The sequence below is a fragment of the Arachis duranensis genome, chromosome 1 (genome assembly GCF_000817695.3).
Source record: "Arachis duranensis cultivar V14167 chromosome 1, aradu.V14167.gnm2.J7QH, whole genome shotgun sequence".
Taxonomy (NCBI): domain Eukaryota; kingdom Viridiplantae; phylum Streptophyta; class Magnoliopsida; order Fabales; family Fabaceae; genus Arachis; species Arachis duranensis.
In genome coordinates this window covers 64,492,636-64,520,267 of record NC_029772.3, presented here as the reverse complement: position 1 = coordinate 64,520,267, position 27,632 = coordinate 64,492,636, and the positions used below count along the sequence as shown (strand labels likewise).

Sequence of the window (27,632 nt, the reverse complement as noted above, 5' to 3'; positions counted from 1 at the left end):
TATCCTTTCAGGTTCAGGGTCAGCCTCAACAAGAATGCTTTTGTCTTTGCTCCTGCTCATATGAAAGAGAAGAGAACAAGAAAATATGGAATCCTCTATGTCACAGTATAGAGATTCCTTGACGTGTCAGAGGAAAAGAAGAATAGAAGGAGAAGGTAGAAGAATTCGAACTTATCAAGAGGGATAGAGTTCGAATTGTGCATTGAGGAGGAGTGTTAGTCCATAAATAGAAGGATGTGAGAAGAGGGGAAGAATTTTCGAAAATTAAAGTTGGAAAAGAAATAAAGTGATTTTTGAAAAAGATTTTGAAATTAGAAATCAAAAAGATATGATTGAAAACTATTTTGAAAAAGATGTGATTAAAAAGATATGATTGAAAAACAATTTAAAAAGATTTGATTTTCAAAATTAATGACTTGGCTAACAAGAAATTTAAAAGATATGATTCAGACATTAAACCTTTCTCAACAGAAAAGACAACATACTTGAAATGTTGAATCAAATCTTTAATTGTTAGCAAGTATTTTTGAAAAATGAAAGAAATTGATTTTGAAAATATATGATTCAAAAGATATGATTTGAAAAAGATTTGATTTTGAAAAATTATGGAAACTTGAAAAAATCTGAATTAAAAACAAAATCTTCCCTCTTGTGCCATCCTGGCGTTAAACGCCCAGAATGGTATCCATTCTGGCATTTAACGCCCAAAACTCTACCTTTTTGGGCATTAAACGCCCAACCAGGTACCCTGGCTGGCGTTTAAACGTCAGTTTTCCTTCTTCACTGGGCGTTTTGAACGCCCGGCTTTTTTTGTGTAATTCCTCTGCTGCATGTTCTGAATCTTCAATTCTCTGTATTATTGACTTGAAAAGACACAAATTAAAAAATTTTTGAATTTTTAATGATGAGGAATAATCAAAATGCAACTAAAATCAAATAAACAATGCATGCAAGACACCAAACTTAGAAGTTTGTATACTATTGACACTAACAAATTGAGAATGCATGTGAGAAACAACAAAACACACAAAACAAGAGAAATTAAAGATCAGAGCAGGGAAATCATCAAGAACAACTTAAAGATCAATGAAGAACATAATGCATGTAATTTTTGAAAATTGGAAGAATAAAGACATGCAATTGATACCAAACTTAAAATTAGACACTAGACTCAAACAAGAAACATACAAATATTTTTTATTTTAAGATTTTATAAATTTTTTTGGACTTTTTCGAAAATTATGTGTAGAAAGAAAAATAAAGGATTCAAAATTCTTAATGAGAATTCCAGGAATCATGCAATGTTAGTCTAAAGCTTTAGTCTAAAGAGATTAGACATGGCTAGCCAAGCTTCAGTAGGACATTACATTCAACAGCTAAATTTTTGAGAATCAATCAGCTTTTGTGATGATAAGAACATCACCTTCAAACTCTAGAATTCATTCATAAAAATTCTAAAGAAAAATACCTAATCTAAGCAACAAGATGAACCGTCAGTTGTCCAAACTCGAACAATCCCCGGCAATGGCGCCAAAAACTTGGTGCACGAAATTGTGATCATCAATGGCGCCATCAACATGGTACGCTCAATTGCAATCTCAACTCTTTATCACAACTTCGCACAACTAACCAGCAAGTGCACTGGGTCGTCCAAGTAATAAACCTTACGCGAGTAAGGGTCGATCCCACGGAGATTGTTGGTATGAAGCAAGCTATGGTCATCTTGTAAATCTCAGTCAGGCGGATATTGATAATTAAAAGATGAATAAAACATAAAATAAAGATAAAGATACTTATGTAATTCATTGGTGAGAATTTCAGATAAGCGTATGGAGATGCTTTGTCCCTTCCGTCTCTCTGCTTTCCTACTGTCTGCATCCAATCCTTCTTACTCCTTTCCATGGCAAGCTGTATGTTGGGCATCACCGTTGTCAATGGCTACAGTCCTGTCCTCTCAGTGAAAATGTTCAACGCGCTCTATCACAGCACGGCTATTCATCTGTCGGTTCTCGATCATGTCGGAATAGAATCCAGTGATTCTTTTGCGTCTATCACTAACGCCCCACAATCGCGAGTTTGAAACTCGTCACAGTCATTCAATCCTTGAATCCTACTCAGATACACATTCAAGCCTTGTTTGCATGTAGAACAGAAGTGGTTGTCAGGCACGCGTTCATAAGTGAGAATGATGATGAGCGTCACATAATCATCACATTCATCAAGTTCTTGAGTGCGAATGAATATCTTGGAACAAGAATAAGCTGAATTGAATAGAAGAACAATAGTAATTGCATTAATACTCGAGGTACAGCAGAGCTCCACACCCTAATCTATGGTGTGTAGAAACTCCACCGTTGAAAATACATAAGAACAAGGTGTAGGCATGGCCGAGAGGCCAGCCCCCATGATCTAAGAACTAGGCATCTAAAGATGAAAATACAATAGCAAAAGGTCCTATTTATAGAGAACCAGTAGCTTAGGGTTTACAAAAATGAGTAAATGACGTAAAAATCCACTTCTGGGCCCACTTGGTGTGTGCTTGGGCTGAGCATTAAAGCATTTTCATGTAGAGACTTTTCTTGGAGTTAAACGCCAGCTTTTGTGCCAGTTTGGGCGTTTAACTCCCACTTCTGTGCCAGTTCCGGCATTAAACGCAGGGCAGTCTTGAGAAGATTTGGAATGCCGGTTTGGGCCATCAAATCTCGGGAAAAGTATGAACTATTATATATTGCTGGAAAGCCCAGGATGTCTACTTTCCAACGCAATTCAGAGCGCACCAATTGGGCTTCTGTAGGTCTAAAAAATCCACTTCGAGTGTAGGGAGGTCAGAATCCAACAGCATCTGCAGTCCTTTTTTAGCATCTGAATCAGATTTTTGCTCAGGTCCCTCAATTTCAGCCAGAAATTACATGAAATCACAAAAAAACACACAAACTCATAGTAAAGTCCAGAAAAGTGAATTTTAAATAAAAACTAATAAAAATATAATAAAAACCAACTAAAACATACTAAAAACATACTAAAAATAATGCCAAAAAGCGTATAAATTATTCGCTCATCAAAGGGCGAAGTAACCTCTGGCAAAAGGAAAAGAGGTGAATCTTGCATGATGATTCCTGGCGGGAGAAGAATTTTACCCCGCAGGAAAAAGCTGATCAGTTGGTCCCTGCAGCTGACCCAGTGAAATTTGGAAACAAATACTGTGAGCTGAAGTACCCAGTTTTTGCCACATCCAGGAACTTGTACCTGGAAAGGATAATCAAAATTCCAGAAGAACTCAGGCAGTACACTTCAGACCAAATTAAACAGAGAGGCTGGTTCTTCCTGGAGAGAAACTTGACTAATATCAACTCATCCTGAGTCAGAGAATTCTACTATAACTACTTTCTATCATCCCTGGAAGCAGTACAGCTCAGAGGCAAACAAATTCTGGTTATTGAGGAAGCCATAGAAGACATCCTCCAACTCCCACCTAAATCAGATCAGCCAGATGGTTACCAAAGAGCTGAGGAGGATATGAGATTCATGAGATTTGACTGGGATGCAGTGAAACAGGCTATCTTGATCCTACTGTTCCATGGGTCATGGGAAAGAGCACAGTGGTACCCAAGGGAATCAGGCTCATATATCTGAATGATGAGGCTTGGCTATGTCAACAGATTCTGAGTAACTACGCAATGCCGAGCACTCATGAGGCGGAGGTGCCAGCTGCTATGATTACCCTCATCTGGTGTGTGATGATGGGTAAGGACCTATTTCTACCCCGCTTCATCCGACATTACATGGCCAGGGTCCATGTTAGAGGTACCCTCCCATTTCTATTCCTGATTACTCAATTGGGTCGCCAAGCTGAGGGTACCTTGGGAAATCGCTGATGAAAAGCCATCCACCGCAGACTGCAGAAAGATCATTCTCCACAGTAGGAAGTTTCAAGCTCTTGGCTACCAACCTCCGTTTCTCACTGACTCTGCTGAGGCAGCTACATCTTTAGCTGCTCCTTCCACTTCCACTGCCCCAGTCCCATCCACTGTACCCCCACCTGCTCCTGAGCCCGTCTATCTTCTAGTACACCGACTCTTTGACTGCTTAGACCAGATGGAGCGCCGCCACCAGCAGCACTTTGAGAGGTCTGAACGTCGTAACAAGCGATGTTATGAGAGGTCTGAGCGTCGCCATATGCGACGCTATGAGCACCTCAAGCTGATGATCTGATCCGGTGGCGACATCCCCTCCGAGCCCAACACACCATCAGACACATCTGAGGAGGAGGCGAGTGATCATGAGGAGGAGGCACCTACCCAGGCTGAGCAGGAAGGACCCGAGCATACTACCCCACATCATGAGGAGCACCACCAGCAACAGACCGCTGATCCGAAGATTCCTCTATAGACAGAGCCTCCGTTTCAGCAGACCGCTCCTCCTACACTCACAGAGACTGTAGACCTTCCGACTACCACTGAGACACTGGCAGCCCATCCTTCCGGAGATGATGCCTCTTCACACCCAGTTTGAGTGAGCATCGAGGACGATGCTATTATTTAAGTATGGGGAGGTTGCCATCTCTAGCATATTTTTTTGGTGAACCACTACAGACTCTTATCTTATTTTGTTTAGTTTCTGTATTTTATTTGCACATTTTTCTCCTTTTTTTTACTTTTGTTGTATTTCTACATTCTGCACTTTGGGCTGTATATATCTCAGATATTCTAGCTTAATTTGCACTCTTAGTTTACTAGTTATATATTAAGTGGATTAATTGGTATAGCTTGCCCTTTTAACATATGATAAGTTGGTTTAATTGAAAATAAAAGAGTAAGCTAGGAACTTTAGTAAATTAAAACAATCCACACACCTTGTATATATAGCATTACATGTTAGTTAGATAACAACATTTCCTCAAGGAGAAATACTAAGATTTTAAGGGGCACCTTAAGATTTACATTGAGTTGAATGGAAGCTCTTGATTTCTACTTGCCTGACATACATAACTGATATATGATTTCTGAGCTTGAGAACACACAGCCCGTGAGTTTTGAGCTTAATTGTATGGTTACTTCAAACCATAAATTTCATTCCTGTGTGTTTCGCATTTCTTTTCTATGCTTGCAATCTTTATTTTGTTTTAACCTATATGTCCAATTATAGAATATAGATACATACCAAGAGATGATTAAGGCCATTATTTATAATTTTGCTCACTTATCCCAAAAGGCCTACCCTTTTACATCACCCTTGTTAGCCCCTTGAGCCTTTTGACCCCTCTTCTATTTTATAACCACACTATAAGCCATAAGCAGAAAAACAAAATAAAAATCCCAAGTTGAATCCTTGATTAGCTTAAGATAGATATTGTGTATAATTTAAGTGTGGGAAATTTTATTGGAACATGGGATGATAGAAAAAGGTAAAGAATTAAATTGAACAAGTTATTTCAAAATTTGGGAAGCATGCTCATATGAAATCAAAGTAATTAAATTACCATGTGCATAAAAAAATAGAAAAATTTCCCCAAATGCAAAATAAAAAGAATCAATGCACATGGGACAAAATTCAAAAGATAAATTTGGTGCATGAGCATGTAATACAAAAGTGGAAAAATTTTGGTATGTAGGTAAGAGAACTCTGAAATTATGTAAAGTGTATATGTTAGGTGAGATCTTAGACTAATTAAGGATTCACTTTGTTAGCTCACTTAGCCTTATATGCACACCTTTACCCTTACCCTGACCTCATTATAACTTGGAAAAGACCTCATGATTTTTGTATGTCTATATTCAATATTTTGTTGATTGGTTAGATGAAAATAAGGTTTTAGAAAGCATGACTAGAAAAGAAGAGAGTGATTAACCCCAAACACTGAGTTATTAGAGAGCAAACACAAAATCCAGTGACGGTTCAATAGCTCATTCTCATATATCCATGCTTAATTATTAATTGTCTAGCAAGTTGTGAACTACCTTAACTAAACTCAATTGTAACTGTGCTTTACTATGATTTGGCCCTAATTGTATATATATGATTCCGTGAAGATATGAATTAATTTAACTACATGTAAGCCTTATATACAAATGAATAATAACTAGAATTGCATGACTCATTTAGGTAGTTGCATTTAGAATAGATTGCATTGCATATGATTCCACCATTTTACCTTTACTCTTTTCTCTTGGATTTAGCATGAGGACATGCTATTGTTTAAGTGTGGGGAGGTTGATAAACCCCTATTTTGTGATTCATCTTGTGCTTAAATTGAGTGTTTTTATTAACTCTTCACCCACTTATTCGTGTAAACTGCATGGTTTTACCATTCCTTCCTTGTTTTGTGATATATGAGAAAACATGTTTTCAATGCTTTAAAAATATTAAATTTAATTATCCTTTATTACAATTTGATGCCGTGATTTATGTGTTGAGTACTTTCAGGTTTTATGGGATAGAAATGACTTAAAGGATGGAAAGGAAACATACAAAAATGGAAGGAAAGCACAAAATGGAATTTTTGAAGAAACTAGCAGCGACGCGTCCGTATGGACGACGCGAACGCGAGCTTTGCGCAAATTGGCATCTGCGTGATTGCATGGATGACGCGAACGCGTGACTCGTAAAACACAGATGACGCGGACGCATGACTGACGCGACCGCGTGAAAGAGCAACACTCCAGATGACGCGACCGCGTGACTGATAGGCAAAATTGTGATTTACACTTTTTGTAACTTGAACAATTCTTAGTAATGGCTCCAAAAACTTGGTGCACACTACTTTGGTTCACTCACATTCTTCACAACTTTGCACAACTAACCAGCAAGTGCATTGGGTCGTCCAAGTAATAAACCTTACGTGAGTAAGGGTCGATCCTACGGAGATTGTTGGTATGAAGCAAGCTATGGTCATCTTGTAAATCTCAGTCAGGCAGATTATAATGGTTATAAAGATTTTCAAAATTAATAATAAATAAAGCATAAAATAAAGATAGAGATACTTATGTAATTCATTGGTGGGAATTTTAGATAAGTGCATAGAGTTGCTTTGTTCTTGTTGAATCTCTGCTTTCCTACTGTCTTCCTTCAATAATTCTTACTCCTTTCCATGGCAAGCTGTATGTAAGGCATCACCATTGTCAATGGCTACTTCCCATCCTCTCAATGAAAATGGTCCAAATGCTCTGTCACAGCACGGCTAATCAGCTGTTGGTTCTCGATCATGTCGGAATAGGATCCATTGATCCTTTTGCGTCTGTCACTACACCCAACAATCACGAGTTTGAAGCTCGTCACAGTCATTCAATCCCTGAATCCTACTCGGAATACCACAGACAAGGTTTAGACTTTCTGGATTCTCATGAATGCTGCCAATGGATCCTAGCTTATACCACAAAGACTCTGATCTCACGGAATGGAAGGCTCGGTTGTCAGGCGAGGTAGACCATGCGTCGTGCATTAGGAATTCAAGAGATATACACTCTAGCTCTCGCTTGTAGAACAGAGGTGGTTGTCAGGCAAGCGTTTATAAGGATGGATGATGATGAGTGTCACGGATCATCACATCCATCAGGTTGAAGTGCATTGAATATCTTAGAATAAGAATAAGCTTGAATCGAATAGAAGAACAATAGTAGTTGCATTAATTCTCGAGGTACAGCAGAGCTCCACACCTTAATCTATGGTGTGTAGAAACTCCACCGTTGAAAATACATAAGTGATGAAGGTCCAGGCATGGCCGAGAGATCAGCCTCAAAGGTCTAAGAACTAAACGTCCAAAGATTTGCCCTAGTACAATAGTAAAAAGTTCTATTTATACTAAACTAGCCACTAGGATTTACAGAAATAAGTAATTGATGCAAAAATCCACTTCCGGAGCCCACTTGTTGTGTGCTTGGGCTGAGCTTGAGCTTTACACGTGCAGATGCTTTTCTTGGAGTTAAACGCCAAGTTGTAACATGTTTTTGGCATTTAACTCTGGTTTGTGATGTATTTCTGGCGTTTTACTCCAGAATGCAGCATGGAACTGGCGTTGGAAAGCTCTGGATGTCTACTTTCCAACGCCGTTAAGAGCGCACCATTTTGATTTCTGTAGCTCCAGAAATTTAATTTCGAGTGCAGGGAGGTCAGAATCCAACAACATCAGCAGTCCTTTGTTAGCCTGAATCAGATTTTTGCTCAGGTCCCTCAATTTCAGCCAGAAAATACCTGATATCACAGAAAAACACACAAACTCATAGTAAAGTCTAGAAATGTGAATTTTGCATAAAAACTAATGAAAACATCCCTAAAAGTTGCTAGATCCTACTAGAAACTACCTAAAAACAATGCCAAAAAGCGTATAAATTATCCGCTCATCATAACACCAAACTTAAATTGTTGCTTGTCCCCAAGCAACTGAAAATCAATTAGGATAAAAAGAAGAGAATATACTATAAATCTTAAAACATCAATGAATATTAGTTCTAATTAGATGAGCGGGACTAGTAGCTTTTTACTTCTGAATAGTTTTGGCATCTCACTTTATCCTTTGAAGTTTAGAATGATTGGCATTTATAGGAACTCAGAGTTTAGATAGTGTTATTAATTCTCCTAGTTAAGTATGTTGATTCTTGAAGACAGCTACTTTTATGAGTCTTGGCCGTGGCCCTAAGCACTTTGTTTTCCAGTATTACCACCGGATACATAAATGCCACAGACACATGACTGGGTGAACCTTTTCAGATTATGACTCAGCTTTGCTAAAGTCCCCAGTTAGAGATGTCCAAAGCTCTTAAGCACACTCTTTTTTCTTTGGATCACGACTTTAACCACTCAGTCTCAAGCTTTTCACTTAGACCTGCATGCCCCAAGCACATGGTTAGGGACAGCTTGATTTAGCCGCTTAGGCCTGGATTTTATTTCCTTGGGCCCTCCTATCCATTGATGCTCAAAGCCTTGGATCCTTTTTACCCTTGCCTTTTGGTTTTAAGGGCTATTGGCTTTTTTCTTCTTGCTTTTTCTTTTTCTTTTATATTTTTTTCGCCACTTTTTTTTCACAATCTTTGTTCTTTACTGCTTTTTCTTGCTTCAAGAATCAATTTTTTTATTTTTCAGATCATCAATAACATTTCTCTTGTTCATCATTCTTTCAAGAGCCAACAATTTTAACATTCATAAACAACAAGATAAAAAATATGCACTGTTCAAGCATTCATTTAGAAAACAAAAAGTATTGTCACCACATCAATATAATTAAACTAATTTCAAGGATGAATTCAAAACTCATGTACTTCTTGTTCTTTTGAATTAAAAACATTTTTCTTTTAAGAGAGGTGAAGGATTCATGGAATTATTCATAGCCTTAAGACATAGTTACTAAATACTAATGATCATGTAGTAAAGACACAAACATAGAAAAATATGAAGCTAAAAAAAAACCGAAAAATAGAGAAATAAGAACAAGGAAGTTAAGGAATGAGTCCACCTTAGTGAGGGTGGCGCCTTCTTCTTGAAGGACCAATGGTGTTCTTGAGCTCCTCTATGTCTCTTCCATGCCTCTGTTGCTTGATCCCTAGTGATTTTGGTGCTCCTATCCATAGTTGCTCCCAATAATTGTGTGGAGGAAAATGTATCCCCTGAGGTATCTCAGGGATTTCTTGATGAGAGAATTCCTCATGCTCTTGTTGAGGTCCATGAGTGGGCTCTCTTGATATGCAGTCAAATGCTCTATTACTGAGCTATGGACCTTTGAGATGAATCTCTCCATCTCCCATGACTCAGAGGTGGAAGCTGTTGTCTTCCCTTTTCTCTTTCTAGAGGTTTCTTCGGCCTTAGGTGCCATAAATGGTTATGGAAAAAGAAAAAAAGCTATGCTTTTACCACACCAAACTTAGAATGTTGCTCGCCCTCGAGCAAAAGAAGAAGGAATAGAAGAAGAAGAAGAAGATATGAGGGAGAGGGAGAGAGGTTTATGATTTGGTCATGTAGGGTGGGTTTGGGTGGGAAAGAGATTTTGAATTTGAAGGTAGGTGGGGTTTATGGAGAAGAGTGGATGGATGTGATTGGTGAAAGGGTAATGGAGAAGAGAGATTGACGTGATTGGTGAAGGGTATAGTGTTATTGGATTATGTGAAGAAGAGAGAAGTGGGATAGGTGAGGATTCTGTTGGGTCCACAGATCCTGAGGTGTCAAGGATTTATCATCCCTGCACTAATGAGGCGTGTAAAATGCCCTCTGCATGAAATCCTGGCATTCAACGCTAGATTGATGCTTGTTTCTGGCGTTCAACACCAGCTCTATGCTTGTTTTGGGCGTTCAACACCAATCTACAGCATGTTTCTGGCGTTAAACGCCAGTTCCATGCTTGTTTCTGGCGTTTAACTCCAGCTTTCCTCAGGGTGCAATCCTGGCATTTTAATGCCAGACTGCTGCTTATTTTTGGCATTCAACGCCAGATTCATGCTCTGTTCTGGCATTGAACGCCAGCCAGATGCTCCTTACTGGTGTTTAAACGCCAGTAAGCTCTTCCTCCAGGGTGTGCTGTTTCTTCTGCTATTTTTGATTCTGTTTTTAATTTTAGTAATTGTTTTGTGACTCCACATGATCATGAACCTAATAAAACATAAAAGAACAATAAAAATATAGATAAATAAAAATTAGGTTGCCTCCCAATAAGCGCTTCATTAATGTTAATAGCTTGACAGTGAGCTCTCATGGAGCCTCACAAATCCTCAGAGCATTGTTGGGACCTTCCAACACCAAACATAGAGTTTGAATGTGGGGGTTCAACACCAAACCTAGAGTTTGGTTGTGGCCTCCCAACACCAAACTTAGAGTTTGATTGTGGGGGCTCTATTTGACTCTGTATTGAGAGAAGCTTTTCATGCTTCTTCTCCATGGTTGCAGAGGAAGATCCTTGAGCTTTAAACACCAGGTAGTCCCTATTCAATTGAAGGACTAGCTGTCCTCTGTCAAATTCAATCACAGCTCCTGCTGTGGCTAGGAAGGGTCTTCCAAGAATGATGGATTCATCCTTATCCTTCCTAGTGTCTAAGATCATGAAATCAACAGGGATGTAAAGGCCTTTAACCTTTACTAACACGTCCTCTACCAATCCATAAGCCTGTCTTATTGACTTGTCTGCCATCTCTAATGAGAATGTGGCAGCCTATACCTCAAAGATCCACAGCTTCTCCATTACAGAGAGTGGCATAAGATTTATACCTAACCCCAGGTCACACAGAGCCTTCTCAAAGGTCATGGTGCCTATGGTATAGGGTATTAAGAATTTACCAGGATCTTGTTTCTTTTAAGGTAAAGTTTGTTGAACCCATGTATCTAGTTCACTAATGAGCAAGGGAGGTGCATCGTCCCAAGTCTCATTACCAAACAACTTGGCATTCAGCTTCATGATAGGTCCTAGATATTGAGCAACTTACTCTCCAGTTACATTTTCATCATCTTCAAAGGAAGAATAGTTTTAAGAGCTCATGAATGGCAGAAGGAGGTTTAAAGGAATCTCTATGGTCTCTATATGAGCCTCAGATTCCTTTAGGTCCTCAATAGGAAACTCCTTCTTGTCTGGGAGACATCCCATGAGGCCTTCCTTATTTGGATTCACGTCCTCCCCTTCCTCTCTAGGTTCAACCATTTTGATTATGTCAATGGCCTTGCACTCTCTTTTTCGATTCTATTCAATATTGCTTGGGAGAGTACTAGGAGGAGTTTCAGTGATTTTCTTACTCAGCTTGCCCACTTGTGCCTCCAAATTTCTGATGGATGACCTTGTTTCACTCATGAAACTTAAAGTGGCCTTAGACAGATCAGAGACTATGTTTGCTAAGCTAGAGGAGCTCTGCTCAGAATGCTCTGTCTATTGCTGAGAAGATGATCGAAAAGGCTTGTTATTGCTAAGCTTGTTTCTTCCACCATTATTAAAGCCTTGTTGGGGCTTTTGTTGATCCTTCCATGAGAAATTTGGATGATTTCTCCATGAGGAGTTATAGGTGTTCCCATAGGGTTCACCTATGTAATTCCCCTCTGCCATTACAGGGTTCTTAGGATCATATGCTTCTTCTTCAGAAGATACCTCTTTAGTACTATTGGATGCATTTTGCCATCCATTTAGACTCCGAGAAATCATGTTGACTTGCTGAGTCAACATTTTGTTCTTAGCCAATATGGCATTCAGAGCATCAATTTCAAGAACTTCCTTCCTCTGAGGTGTCCCATTACTCACAGAATTCCTCTCAGAAGTGTACATAAATTGGTTATTTGCAACCATGTGAATGAGTTCTTGAGCTTCTGCAGGCATTTTCTTTAGGTGAATGGATCCACCTGCAGAATGGTCCAGTGACATCTTAGAGAACTCAGATAGACCATAATAGAATATATCCAAAATGGTCCACTCTGAAAGCATGTCAGAAGGACATCTTTTGGTCATCTGCTTGTATCTTTCCCAAGCTTCATAGAGGGATTCACCATCTTTTTGTTTGAAGGTCTGAACATACACTCTAAGCTTACTCAGCTTTTGAGGAGAAAAGAACTTAGCCAAGAAGGCCGTGACCAGCTTATCCCAAGAGTCCAGGCTATCTTTAGGTTGAGAGTCCAACCATGTTCTAGCCCTGTCTCTTTCAGCAAAAGGGAAAAGCATAAGCCTGTAGACTTCAGGATCTACTCCATTAGTCTTAACAGTCTCACAGATCTGCAAGCATTCAGCTAAAAACTAATAGGGATCTTCTGATGGAAATCCATGGAACTTGCAGTTCTGTTGTATTAGAGCAACTAGTTGAGGTTTTAGCTCAAAATTGTTTGCTCCAATGGCAAGGATTGAGATGCTTCTTCCATCAAACTTGGAAGTAGGTGTAGTATAATCACCAAGCATTGTCCTTGCGCCTCTACCATTGTTATTGGTTTCGGCCATATCTCTCTTTTTTCGAGATTCTCTGTAAGGTTTTCTCTGGATTGTTGTGCTTTAGCTTCTCTAAGCTTCTTCTTCAGAGTCCTTTCAAGTTCAGGATCTGCTTCAACAAGAATGTTCTTGTCCCTGCTTCTGCTCATATGAAAAAGAAGAGAACAGAAAAAGAAGAGGAATCCTCTATGTCATAGTATAGAGATTCCTTTATGTTAGTAGAAGAAGAAAAGAATACAAGAAGGAAAAGAGGAGAATTCGAACTCAGAGAGGAAGGGGGGTTCGAATTTTTAAGATGAAGAGAAGTGTTAGTAATTAAATAAATAAATAGAAGAAGATGAGAGATGGAGAAATTCGAAAATAAATTTTGAAAAAGGGTTAGTGATTTTTGAAAATTAAGAGAAGAAATAAAATTAAAATTAAAATTTGAAACAATTAGTTAATTAAAAGAATTTTGAAAAAGAGGGAGGTAATTTTCGAAAATTAGAGAGAGGAAAGTAGTTAGGCGGTTTTGAAAAAGATAAGAAATAGTAAAACAAACAAAAAGTCAATTAGTTAGTTGAAAAAGATTTGAAATTCAATTTTGAAAAGATTGGAAGTTAGAAAAGATTTTTGAAATCAATTTTGAAAAAAAATTATGATTGAAAAATATATTTTGGAAAAGATTTGATTTTTAAAATTAAAATTGATTACTTGACTAACAAGAAACTAAAAGATATTATTCTAGAATTTAAAGATTGAACCTTTCTTAACAAGAAAGTAGCAAACTTTAAATTTTTGAATCAATCACATTAATTGTTAATAAAGTTTTTGAAAATCATGAAATAAAGATAAGAAAAAGATTTTGAAAATTAATTTAAAAAAATTCAAAAACAAATACAAAAAATGAAAAAGATTTTGAAAAGATAAGTTTTTTTAAATTTGAAAAATTGAGTTGACTTATAAGAAATAGCTAAGTTTTAAAAATTTTTGACTAAGTCAACTCAAATTTTTGAAATTTATGAGAGAAAAAAGGAATTTTTGTAAAATTTTCAAGAAAAGAAAAACATGCAAGACACCAAACTTAGAAATTTTTAATGCTTAGACACTATGAATGCAAAAATGCATATGAAAAACAACAAAAGACACAAAACAAGAAAATTTAAAGATCAAACAAGAATACTTATCAAGAACAACTTGAAGATCATGATGAACATCAAGAACTTATTTTTGAAAAATTTTCAAGAAAAGAAAACATGCAAGACACCAAACTTAAAAATTGACTCAAGACTCAAACAAGAAACACAAAATATTTTTTATTTTTATGATTTTATTAAATTTTTTTCTTTTTTTTTCGAAAATCAATTTTTTTTGAAAAACGAAAACAAAGAAGAAAAATTTTGAAAATTTTTTTAAAACTTTTTGGAAAACAAAATAAGAAGAAAATTACCTAATCTGAGCAACAAGATGAACCGTCAGTTGTCCAAACTTAAACAATCCCTGGCAACAGCGCCAAAAACTTGATAAGAAAAATTGTGATTTACACTTTTTATAACTCGAACAATTCTTAGTAATGGCTCCAAAAATTTTGTGCACACTACTATGGTTCACTCACATTCTTCACAACTTCGCACAACTAACTAGCAAGTGCACTGGGTCGTCCAAGTAATAAACCTTACGTGAGCAAGGTCGATCCCACGGAGATTGTTGGTATGAAGCAAGCTATGGACATCTTGTAAATCTCAGTCAGGCAGTTTATAATGGTTATAAAGATTTTCAAAATTAATAATAAATAAAGCATAAAATAAAGATAGAGATACTTATGTAATTCATTGGTGGGAATTTCAGATAAGTGCATAGAGATGCTTTGTTCCTGTTGAATCTCTGCTTTCCTACTGTCTTCCTCCAATCATTCTTACTCCTTTCCATGGCAAGTTGTATGTAAGGCATCACCGTTGTCAATGGCTACTTCCCATCCTCTCAGTGAAAATGGTCCAAATGCTCTGGCACAGCACGCCTAATCAGCTGTTGGTTCTCGATCATGTTGAAATAGGATCCATTGATCCTTTTGCGTCTGTCACTACGCCCAACAATCGCGAGTTTGAAGCTTGTCACAGTCATTCAATCCCTGAATCCTACTCGGAATATCATAGACAAGGTTTAGACTTTTCGGATTCTCATGAATGCTGCCAATAGATTATAGCTTATACCAAGAAGACTCTGATCTCACGGAATGGAAGGCTCGGTTGTCAGGCGAGGGCGACCATCCGTCGTGCATCAGGAATCCAAGAGATATACACTCTAGATCTCGCTTGTAAAACGGAGGTGGTTGTCAGGAACGCGTTCATAAGGATGGATGATGATGAGTGTCACGGATCATCACATCCATCAGGTTGAAGTGTAGCGAATATCTTAGAATAAGAATAAGCTTGAATCGAATAGAAGAACAATAGTAATTGCATTAATTCTCGAGGTACAACAGAGCTCTACACCTTAATCTATGGTGTGTAGAAACTCCACCAATGAACTACATAAGTATTTCTATCTTATTTTATATTTATTTATCTTTTTATCATCAAAACCTCATAACCATTTGAATCTTCCTGACTGAGATTTACAAGATGACCATAGCTTGCTTCAAGCTGACAATCTCCGTGGGATTGACCCTTACTCACGTAAGGTATTACTTGGACGACCCGGTGTTGGTCAGCTGCACGGAGTTGTAAGAGAAGTGTGAACTCACGATTTCGTGTACCAGTTCTACAATATGACGCGAGTGCATGCTTGACACGAATGCATGACACGCCAAAAGGACCAGCGACACGAATACGTGACTGACATGTACACGTGATGTGCGCGATCTGCAGAATTAACAAAAAATGCTGGGGGTGATTTTAGGCCGTGTTTTGACCCAGTTTTCGGCCCAGAAACATAGACTAAAGCAAGGGAACATGCAGAGACTCAGGACAACATTCATTATTCACAATTTTAGGTTTTAGATTTAGTTCTCTAGAGAGAGAGAGAGGCTCTCTCCTCTCTCTTAGGTTTTAGGATTAGAATTTCTTCTTCTTCTTCTCAATTCCAGGTTCAATGTTCTTTTAATTTAGTTTCTTTTTTATTTGTTTATAAACTCCATGTTAGATTTGATTTTTTGATTTAATACACATTGAGGTATTTCGGATTTATGATTGCTTTCTTCTATTTAGGATATAAATAATTTGGATTGTTCTCCTCCCTTTTCTTTGGTTGAGTAATTGGAGACACTTGAGTTATCAAACTCCTTGTTGATTGAAAATTGGAATTCTTTGCTGATTGATTTGAATTCCCCTAACTCTAGTCTTTTCTTAGGAATTGGCTAGGACTTGAGGAATCAAATTAATTTATCCACTTAACATACCTTCATCATTAGAGGTTGACCAAGTGGGAGCAAAATCTAATTCTCATCACAATTGATAAGGATAACTAGGATAGGATGTCTAGTTCTTATACCTTGCATTAGTTTTCATGATAATTAGTTTACTTCCTTGTCATTTACATTCCTTCTTCAAACCTTTCAAAAACCCAAAAAGATACTTTTCTCATAACCAATAATAACACACCTCCCTGCAATTCCTTGAGAGACGACCCGAGGTTTGAATACTTCAATTTATTTTTATTGGGTTTTGTTACTTGTGACAAACAATCTTTTGTACGAAAGGATTTTAGTTGGTTTAGAAGCTATACTTTCAACGAGCCTTTATTTGTGAATTCTAGACCACACTAGAACCCGTTCGTCAATGCGTCTACGCAACTCTTGGTACAAAAATCCGAGAGTTGTGCGAGATTTGGGCGAAAATGGAGCTAGGAGCACAATCCCTGTCCACTTGTACGCATCGATGAAGCTTAAGCGTCATTGGTCCCCTTCGCCAACCCCGTGCAAGCGCGGGCGACGCGTATGCATTGTTTGGCGAAATCGCAACTCTTGGTACAAAAACCAGATAGTTATGTGGGAGTGGCACTGTCACTGTTCCTAACGCACAACTTCACTCCACGCGTGCGCGTCATGTGACGCCTCCGCGTACTTTAATTCTCGTCTCCCCACGGGTAAGCATGGGCGACATGCACGCGTCGATTGCACAGTTTGCGTCCTTCAGTACATGAACCCGAGAGTTGTGCCGCCTCTATGCAAACTTTGTGCATGAAGCACAATTGCTCCCCACGCGTATGCGTGGGACGCACGTACACATCGTCGCTATTTCTTCCACCCACGCGCAAGCGTGGGTGGCGCGCACACGTCATGTCGCCAACGCAATTAATATGTAGCGCGCCCTGCTTCTTTTCTTTGCTTTGAACTCCCTCTTCTGTTCATTCTTCCTTGTTTCTCCTTACTTCCTTACCACCCCTTCATCTGCCACAACCATCGGTAACCACTATTTCTGGCGGTCCCATACCGTGCCTCTCCTCTCTTGCTCTTCTCTCTCGTTTCCATACTCTCACTAATACTCTACCTCATATTCTTCCTCTTTGCAAAGTTTCTAATTCTTTCTCTTCCTCTTTTGTCTTCATATTTCTTTCTTTATGATTGCATTTGATTACTATACTCTATTTCTCTTTAGTTTCATTTTTACTTTTATTGACTATAATCCATTGTTGTTTATATTTGTTTCTTTTCTCTATTTTTCATGGGTGTTGAACTTTGATTTTTCCTTACATTGGTAGATTGTTGTGTTATCTCTTGATTTACTTGTGTATGTGATGTTGCTTTGATGAGTGGTATTTCAACATAGGTTCATTACATTCTTGAATTTTTCATGGTTTCTTGTTGTATGGAAGTTGCACACCAAGTGTTCGTTAAAAAGCACCAATGACATTTGGTTCAAATTTGACATTATGCTTTCAACTTAATGCTTTTTCTCATTACACTTGCTTGTCTTCATGTGCATTAAATCTATTGTGCTTCATTTTTACCTTCCATGTATTCATTACTTTTGACTTGCTTCTCTGTAACATATAGCAATATTATGATTCCTTTTTTTCTCTAATTCCACTTTATGCGAATTGCATGCTTCATTGTCGTGGGATTAGACTAGATGAATAATTTTCTTGTGCTTATTATCTTTCTTGCATATGTTACTTAGTGTTGTTATTGATGCTTGAGTCCATTCTTCTCATACTTTACACTTGCATGCCTCTCTCACTCTTGCATCTCATACTAGTGACTTGCCCCCAGGATTGATTTTCTTTTCTTACTTACATGTTGTAGCTATCATGTATGTAGGACACTTTATTCCTTTATGGCATTACTTCTCTTATGAGCGGATAATTTTTACGCTTTTTGGCATTGTTTTTAGGTAGTTTTTAGTATGATTTAGTTAGGTTTTATTATATTTTTATTAGTTTTTATTCAAAATTCACATTTCTGGACTTTACTATGAGTTTGTGTGTTTTTCTATGATTTTAGGTATTTTCTGGCTGAAATTGAGGGACCTGAGCAAAAATCTGATTAAGAGGCTGAAAAAGGACTGCAGATGCTGTTGGATTCTGTCCTCCCTGCACTCGAAATGGATTTTCTAGAGCTACAGAAGCCAATCAGCATGCTCTCAATTGAGTTGAAAAGTAGAAATCTTGGGCTTTCTAGCAATATATAATAGTCCATACTTTGCTCGAGATTTGATGGCCCAAACTGGCGTTCCAAGTCAGCATAAAAATTCTGGCGTAAAACACCCAAACTGGCACCAGAATTGGAGTTAAACGCCCAAATTGGCACCAAAGCTGGCGTTTAACTCCAAGAAAAGCCTCTACACATGAAAGCTTCAATGCTCAGCCCAAGCACACACCAAGTGGGCCCCAGAAGTGGATTTCTACATCATTTTTACTTATTTCTGTAAACCCTAGGTTAGTAGTTTGTTATAAATAGGACCTTTTACTATTGTATTTTCATCTTTGGATCATCTTTTGATCTTTTGATCACTTTTGGGAGGCTGGTCATTTGGCCATGCCTGGACCTTTATCACTTATATATCTTCAACGGTGGAGTTTCTACACCTCATAGATTAAGGTGTGGAGCTCTGCTGTTCCTCATGAATTAATGCAATTACTACTGTTTTCTATTCAATTCAAGTTTATTCTTGTTCTAAGATATCCATTTGCACTTCAACATGATGAATGTGATGATCAAGTGACACTCATCACCATTCTCACTTATGAACGCATGCCTGACAACCACTTCCGTTCTACCTGAAAACAAGCTTGAATGCATATCTCCTAGCCTCCTGGTTCACGATGCATGGTTGCCTCTCCTGACAACAGAGCCTTCCATTCCGTGAGATCTGGGTCTTCATGGTATAAGCTAGAATCAATTGGCAGCATTCTTGAGATCCGAAAAGTCTAAACCTTATCTGTGGTATTCCGAGTAGGATCTGGGATGGGATGACTGTGACGAGCTTCAAACTCACGAGTGCTGGGTGCAGTGACAGTGCACAAAAGGATCATTGGATCTTATTCCGACACGATCAAGAATCGACAGATGATTAGCCATGCGGGAAATCGTAGAGGACCATTTTCACTGAGAGGACGGATAGTAGCCATTGACAACGGTGATCTTCCAACATACAACTTGCCATGGAAAGGAGTATGAATGACTGGATGAAGGCAGTATGAAAGCAGAGATTCAGGAGGAATAGGCATCTCCATATGCTTATCTGAAATTCCCACCAATGAATTACATAAGTATCTCTATCTTATTTTATGTTCTATTTTGTTCTTTTAATTATCAAAACCCTAAAACCATTTGAATCTGCCTGACTGATATTTACAAGATGACCATAGCTTGCTTCATGCCGACAATCTCCATGGGATCGACCCTTACTCACATAAGGTATTACTTGGATGACCCAGTGCACTTGCTGGTTGGTGCACGAAATTGTGATACACAATGGCGCCAACAATTTGTACGCACAATTATAATCTCAACTCTTTTTCACAACTTCGCACAACTAACCAACAAGTGCACTGGGTCGTCCAAGTAATAAACCTTATGTGAGTAAGGGTCGATCCCACGGAGATTATCAGCTTGAAGTAAGCTATGGTCATCTTGTAAATCTCAGTCAGGCGGATTCAAATGGTTATAGAGTTTTGATAATTAAAAGATAAGTAAAACGTAAAACAAAGATAGAGATACTTATGTAAATCATTGGTGGGAATTTCAGATAAGTGTGTGGAGATACGTTATTTCTTCTGAATCTCTGCTTTCCTACTGCCTTCATCCAATTCTTTATACTCCTTTCTATGGCAAGCTGTATGTTGGGCGTCACTGTTGTCAATGGCTACTTCCCGTCCTCTCAGTGAAAATGGTCCTTTACGGTTTCCCGCATGGCTAATTAGCTGTTGGTTCTCGATCGTGTAGAAATAGGATTTACTATCCTTTTGCGTCTGTCACTATGCCCTACAGTCACGAGTTTGAAGCTCGTCACAGTCATCCCATCCCAGATCCTACTCGGAATACCACAGAGAAGGTTTAGACTTTCTGGATCTCAAGAATGCTGCCAATTGATTCTAGCTTATACCACGAAGACTCTGATCTCACGGAATGGAAGGCTTTGTTGTCAGGAGAGGCAACCATGCGTCGTGGACTAGGAATCCAAGAGATATACATTCAAGCTTGTCTTCATGTAGAACGGAAGTGGTTGTCAATCACATGTTCATAAGTGAGAATGGTGATGAGTGTCACATAATCATCACATTCATCATGTTCTTATGTGCGAATGAGTTTCTTAGAACAAGAATAAGCATGAACTGAATAGAAAATAGTAGTACTTTGCATTAATTCTCGAGGAACAGTAGAGCTCCACACCTTTAATCTATGTTGTGTAGAAACTCCACCGTTGAAAATACATAAGTGATAAAAGTCCAGGCATGGCCGTAAGGCCAGCCCCCCAATGTCTAAGATCGCATAAACTGATCAAAGATAGATACCAAGATATAAATACAACAGTAAAAAGTCCTATTTATACTAGACTAGTTACTAGGGGTACATAAATTAGTAAATGATGCAGAAATCCACTTCTGGGCCCACTTGGTGTGTGCTTGGACTGAGCATTGAAGCTTTCATGTGTAGAGGTTTTCCTTGGAGTTAAACGCTAGTCTGTAACTTGTTTCTGACATTTAACTCTGCTTTGCAACTTGTTTCTGGCGTTAAACGCCAGAATAGGGTAGAAAGCTGGCGTTAAACGCCAGTTTGCGTCATCTAAACTCGGGCAAAGTATGGACTATTATATATTTCTGGAAAGCCCTGGATGTCTTCTTTTTAACGCAGTTAAGAGCACGCTATTTAGACTTCTGTAACTCCAAAAATTCCATTTCGAGTGCAGGGAGGTCAGAATCCAACAACATCAGCAGTCCTTTGTCAGCCTCTGAATCAGATTTTTGCTCAGGTCCCTCAATTTCAGCCAGAAAATACCTGAAACCATAGAAAAATACACAAACTCATAGTAAAGTCCAGAAATGTGAATTTTTCTTAAAAACTAATAAATATATACTAAAAAGTAACTAAATCATACTAAAAACTATGTAAAAACAATGCCAAAAAGCATATAAATTATCCGCTCATCACTGGTCAGCTGCACGAAGTTGTGTATCACGATTTCGTGTACCTGTTGTTTCCTTGAGTTTACTGTTTTCTCTTTTCCTTCCCTTTTCAGGATGGCCATCAAAAAGGACAAGGAAAAAGCTCCAAAAAAGCCACCAACCAAGAGGGCACCTCGAAGAACAACTGCTAAGACGCTCCCTGCACCAAAAGTTAAGCCTCTTTCCAAGAGGGCAAAAGGCATCATTCATATTGATGAGCAAGAGAAGGGCAACCCTGTGAAGGAACCCACAAGGTTTCCCAACCGCTTTTGTGAGCTCATGTTCCTTAGTATAGTTGAAAGGAATTACCACTCTGAACCTCTCCTCGTTCCTCCGGAGCATCTTGTTCAGTGTATCTTACCCCGCATTAAGCGGTGGCAATGGGGATTTCTCATGCGGAGACCGGAGGAAGCTAATCTTTCTTGGGTGGTGGAGTTCTACTCCAACTATCACTCACCTTCTCTTCAATCCATCTTTGTGCGCCGGAAGCAAGTCCCCATCTTGGAAGAAGCCATTCAAAGAATACTTAAGGTCTTACTAGTGGTGGATGGGATTGATGGTTACCAAGAGGTCCTGTCACAACGATGCACACGCGGTTTTGATTGGGATTCTATCCATAGGATCATCACCGAACCGGAATCACATCAGACCCAAGGGAGACTCAGGCTCTGGCCTAAGTGCATTGGCGCACGCACACTTACTGTGGAAGCTCGAGAGTGGGCCCAAATCCTATCCCACTATGTGCTTCCGAGCACGCATGAGTCATCCATCACAGCGGACTTAGCCCTCCTTGTCTGGTGCGTACTCACTGAGAGGCCTATCAACATCCCTCTCCTCATCAGACAAGCCATCGGTCATGTGCATGCTATGGGTAACCTCCCATTCCTCGCTTGGTAATGAATTTGGTTGCTGCTGCTGGTGTCCCCCACGAGGCTAAGGACATAAAGGCGATAATTCCAGTAAAGGGCAACATCGTCCCGACTGAAAAATATCTTAGGCCTTATGCGGACATCGGAAACCTTGACGTGGCTATCCCTTCTGACACTCCTACCACTTCATCCACATCACAGTAATCAACACACCAGTTGCTTGTTGAGCTCCATGAAAAGGTAGACCAAAATGAGCGATGGAACAAACACCGCTTTGCTTACGTAATGAAGTTCTTGGGTTGTGCTAACCTACCTACGGAGGGTCCGGACACTTCAACATCCACTTCAGACCATAGTGAAGCAAGCTCTCAGGAGTTGGATGGTAGAAGTAACGCTCTCAAGCCCATCTTGCGCCTTACCTGTAGCACGGAGGACCGTGCTAATTTTTAAGTGTCGGGAGGTTGTTCGACCGATCTCCGTAGGTAGCGACCCTTTTCTTTCCAACACCCAAGTTTTATTTTTCTTTTTTTCAATTAGGGTAATCTGCATTGCATGGCTAGTTTTTGTTTTTGAACACTTTTTGCATGATAGTTGTCTCTTACTCGGACTACTTGGTTAGGGTGATGAATTCTTTTCCAAGAAACTGTGTTTTCAGGGCACCGTACCAATTTTGAAAAATCTTTTGTGATAAACTTGCTTGAAGAATATATTTTGGAACATGGTTATTGAGCTAAGAACACACAAGCATGTGAGTTTTGAGCCCAACTGTGTGGTTACATCTTATAAGCACTTATTTTCATTCTTGTGTGCATCGTTCTTCGTCTATGATTGTAATCCTTCCTTTGTTCGATTCTATATATCCACTATTTTATGTATGAATGCATTTACATGATTGAGGCTTATTTCAATAGTCACTATCCCAAATAGCCTTAACCTTTTTATCTATAATTGCTAACCAATTTTGAGCCCATGAAAACCCCCTTTGATCTTTAATTTAGCACATCAATACCCCATAAGTGAAAAACAATAATGTCCTCGGATTTGGATCTTTGATTAGCTTAGGCGAGTGAGGATGCGTGTCATTCAAGTGGGAGGGAAAATTGGGAACTTGAGTAGATGTAAAAGTGTGTTTTGTATTTTTTTATTGAAAAATTGGGAATTGGGAACATACTCATGTATTGAAGAATTTAACCATATGCATTGGCACCATTGTACATAAGTCATCAAAAGAGAAAAAGCGAAAGAAAAATGAAAGTAAAGTATACATATAGAAAAAGAAATAGAAAAATAAAAGAAAGAAAAATACATAAAAAAAGAAAGCAATAAAAAGGGGACAAAAATGCCTCAAGGCAAAGCCAACAATACCGAATGCATATGGATTGTGAATTAAAAGAAAAAAATGCACGAGTGTGTGAAAAGTGAATAAATGGGTAGTTAGGCCATGTATTAGAATTGTATAGGTTGTTGTATGTGTTAGGTGAGAGCTTAGGCTAATCAAAGATGCAAATTTTAAGCTCACATAGCCATATGTGCAACCTTACCCTTACCCTAGCCCCATTACAACCAAAAATAAGACCCCATGATGAATGTACGCATGCACCGAATAATTGTTGATTGTTAGATGAAAGACAAATCTTGGAAAGCATGATTAGAGAAGGATTGAGTGACAAACCCTATACACTTTAGCGAATAGAACGGATACACTTCCAGTGAGGGTTCGATGCTCAACTCCTTATTCTCGGCTTTCACAAGCTTTCGTCTTGTAAGTTATATGCACTTTATTTTGATGTTTGAATTGGTAGAGTTCGTAAGTATTATCTTACCTTAGCCCTATTCGTTCATGTATGATTCTAGGGGGTTGATTCACCTTTGACCAAGTAGGTAGGAACATATGTATTAGTTGTATTCATATAGGAAAATTGCATCTCATAAAACCCTATTCTCCAATGATCTTTGGTTCATTTTATGTTAAGCATGAGGACATGCTTAGTTTAAGTGTGGGAAGGTTTGATAAACCCCAATTTTGTGGTTTATCTTGTGTAGTATTTGGGGGGTTTTATCGATATTTTCCACACTTATTCATATAAAATGCATGATTTTGTGTTTCCTTCCTAATTTTGCCTCATGGTTAAAAACATGCTTCTTCAACCTTAAAAATGCTATATTTCAATTCTCTTCTATTGCGATTCGATGCCGTGATACGTTTGTTCAGTGATTTCAGAGTTTATAGGGTAGAAATGGCCTAGAAAATGGAAAGGGAAGCATGCATAAGTGGAAAGAGACATGAAAAATGGAGCTTTGGAGAATTGGTTGTGACGCGCACGCGTGGCTGACGCGCACGCATGGATACAAGCAGCTGAAACCAACGCGCAATAGCTGGCATGTTCGCGTGGTGAGGCAAAATCCCACCCACACGTACGCATTCCTGACACGTACGTGTGATCGTAGAACTCAGGCGACGCGCACGCGTGGCTGACGCGCACGCATAACGCTCAACACGTGAAAATGACCCAAGGAACTAATGGGGAAAAATTAGATTTTCACACAAAATCACCGGCAAGTATACCGGGTCGCATCAAGTAGTAAACTCACAATAGTGAAGTCGATCCCACGAAGATTGATTGGATCAAGCAACTTTAGTATGGTGATATATTTAGTTAAGCTAATGTTGATGAATTGAGTGATTTGTGATTGACAGAAAGTAAATAGCAAGAAATTGTAAATTGCACGAAAGATAAATTGCAGGAAATGTAAATGGGATTGGGTGCTGGGAAATTAAAGGAAGCAGTAAATTCAAAGACAATTAAAATGAAGATCAACAGAATGAAAGATTCATTAGGGATTGGAGATATCATAATCCATCATGAATCAAATGGGTCTCAACTTCTTTCTCAATCATATAAGTAGATCTATGATGGATTGAAATTAATTGGATCCCAATTCCTTGGCACTCCAATCACTCTAATCACAATCAATCTTGCCAATTCCTTGATCCAATTATCATGAGAAGAGATTAAGTGCATATCTCTCATTCACAAGCCACACAATCTCTCAAGATCTCAATTCCTCCCGAATGGTGTTGATCAAGAGAGTTGTGAGATATAGAGCTTCAGTTCTAATTTCCATGATTCCCCTTTCGAGGCTCACATGGAAATTCAATAGATCCAAACCCCCTTCCGAAGTGAATGGATCAAATCAACACATAAGTTAACTCTCAGCTATTCAAGTGGATTGAGAAGAAGAAGATGTTCATCAATCCATTAGAATTATAATAGAGCTCCTCCCCCTAATAAAGTGGGGTTACTAGATCATTGCTCTGAGAACAGGTGCAGAGAATTTAAATTGCATGAAAATAGACTCAGTTTAAGGTAAACTCAAAATTGCAGAAGAGCAGAAGTGCAGGAAGTTGAATTTCATAAAACTAAACCAAATTCCATACAATTGAAATGTAAAAGTACAGAAAAGAGCATAAGTGTATTCTAAAATTCTATACTACACTCTCTGGAGTCTTTAATCCTCCAAGAGAGCTCCGGAGTCTCTAATCTTCCAGCCTTCTGAGCCTCATTTTCATAATGAAACTGATGCCTTTATATAGGCTTTCCTAAACTATCAATTGAAATGAAATTCAAAACAAATTACAATTAAATGAAATTCCTATTCTAGATGATCCTTGTGGTCTTCATTCAGTGATCTGAGTGGGCTTGCTTGCTTGTAGTTCAAACAGGCTTGGAATGAAGCTAATTTGAGCAGAAATACACTTCCAGGAGAGCGTAGCGTTTATTTGGAGAACTGAGCATTCGGGCACCCACGCGTATGCGTGCTATACGCTTGCGCGTCCTTGGTGTTTTGGCTTATCGACGCATACGCGTCACCCATACGTGTGCGTCCCTTGCAGCGTTCGCTTTGAGAGCATAGCGTTCGCGAAATGAACGCTCCTTCCACGCGTATGCTTCACCCATGCGTACGCGTGGATTGCAAAATGTCACATCTACGCTCCAGTATCATGTACGCATTTGCGCAAACCATTACTTTTGTCACATCGACGCGTACGCGTAATGCACGTATACGCGTACCTTGCCAATTTTCTAATCCAAATTTCAAAGTATCGCAGGCTCTCATTCAAAGTGAACGTAGCGTTCATTGCTGGTGAACGCTGATCCTCCTTCCACGCGTGCGCGCCATGCGTGCTTACGCGTGGATCTCCAAAAGTGTCATCCTACATGTAAGCTTCTTGTACGCGTGCGCGTCACTTGTGAACGTAGCGTTCATCAAATGAACGTAGCGTTCTCCTGCACTGCTTGTTTCTTGCTTTTTCTTACCTATCATCAACCAAATAGAATGCATCAAAGTCTCACCAAAATCATAAGATTTTGCATCCTTCCATAATAATCAAATAAACCTTACGAAAATCTCGTGTTAATGCATAAAGTTAATAATGTTTGATTGAATCAAGACAAGCATGAAATTCTTATTCAAACACTTACTTATTGCCTAAGAAATGTATGAAAACTAGCTAAAAATGAAGGAAAAAGGCTTGTGAAACTAGCCTAAGATGACTTGTCATCACAACACCAAACTTAAATCTTGCTTGTTCCCAAGCAAGCAAAGAATCATGCAATATAATTTGGCAATCCAAGGTGTGAAGAATAGCAACTTAATGTTCATGGTTGGCTAGTTTTCTATACATGCTACAATCCGAAAAGAAATTCAAATGATTTATGCTTCTTTCTAGCTCATTTTATGAAATCTTTTCTTTATGTTCCTTCCTTGAAATAAGCTTTTAATTCTCTTCTTCCCTTATCATTTTGGGTGCTTTGCACCATGAAGTTAAAAGCCACAACTCTAAATGCTTTGTTTTCAAGTATTACCACTTGATACATAAGCACCACAAGCATTTAATTAGAAGACTTCTTTAAGCTCATTTGTTTCTTTTTCTTTGCTCTCAAATCATTGATGCTCAGAGCCTTTAGCTTTGAGGGTGTGCTTTCGCACTTGAGCCTAGCCTGGACTCTGTTTTGTTTTCAAGCTTTTTGCTTGATACGTAAACACCACAAGTACTTGACAATTGTCATTGGTATTCAGAGCCTTCAGCTTTTTCATTCTTTCCCTTTTCTTTTCTTACCTTATTTGCATTTGCTTTTTCAAGGTTTTGATGATTCCAAAAACTTCATAAAATGTCCTAGATGAAAACTTCAATCAAACAAATTCAAATGCAATTGAGCAATAACAATTAATCATGCTAGTCTTCCAATACTTATATGCCCATGCTAAGTTCTTCTTTAATGACCTTGTTTGTTTATGATCATGAT

At 38.6% G+C, this 27,632-nt stretch overlaps 1 non-coding gene and 1 pseudogene across 1 annotated transcript; one reads left to right on the top strand and one right to left on the bottom strand.

Moving 5' to 3' along the window:
- Positions 1–27,632, bottom strand: part of LOC110280960 (uncharacterized) — a 116,433-nt pseudogene that overhangs the window by 39,867 nt on the left and 48,934 nt on the right.
- Positions 12,374–12,481, top strand: LOC127742916 (small nucleolar RNA R71). The gene has a single exon (XR_008004270.1). It is a non-coding gene; the product is annotated as a small nucleolar RNA R71 (small nucleolar RNA).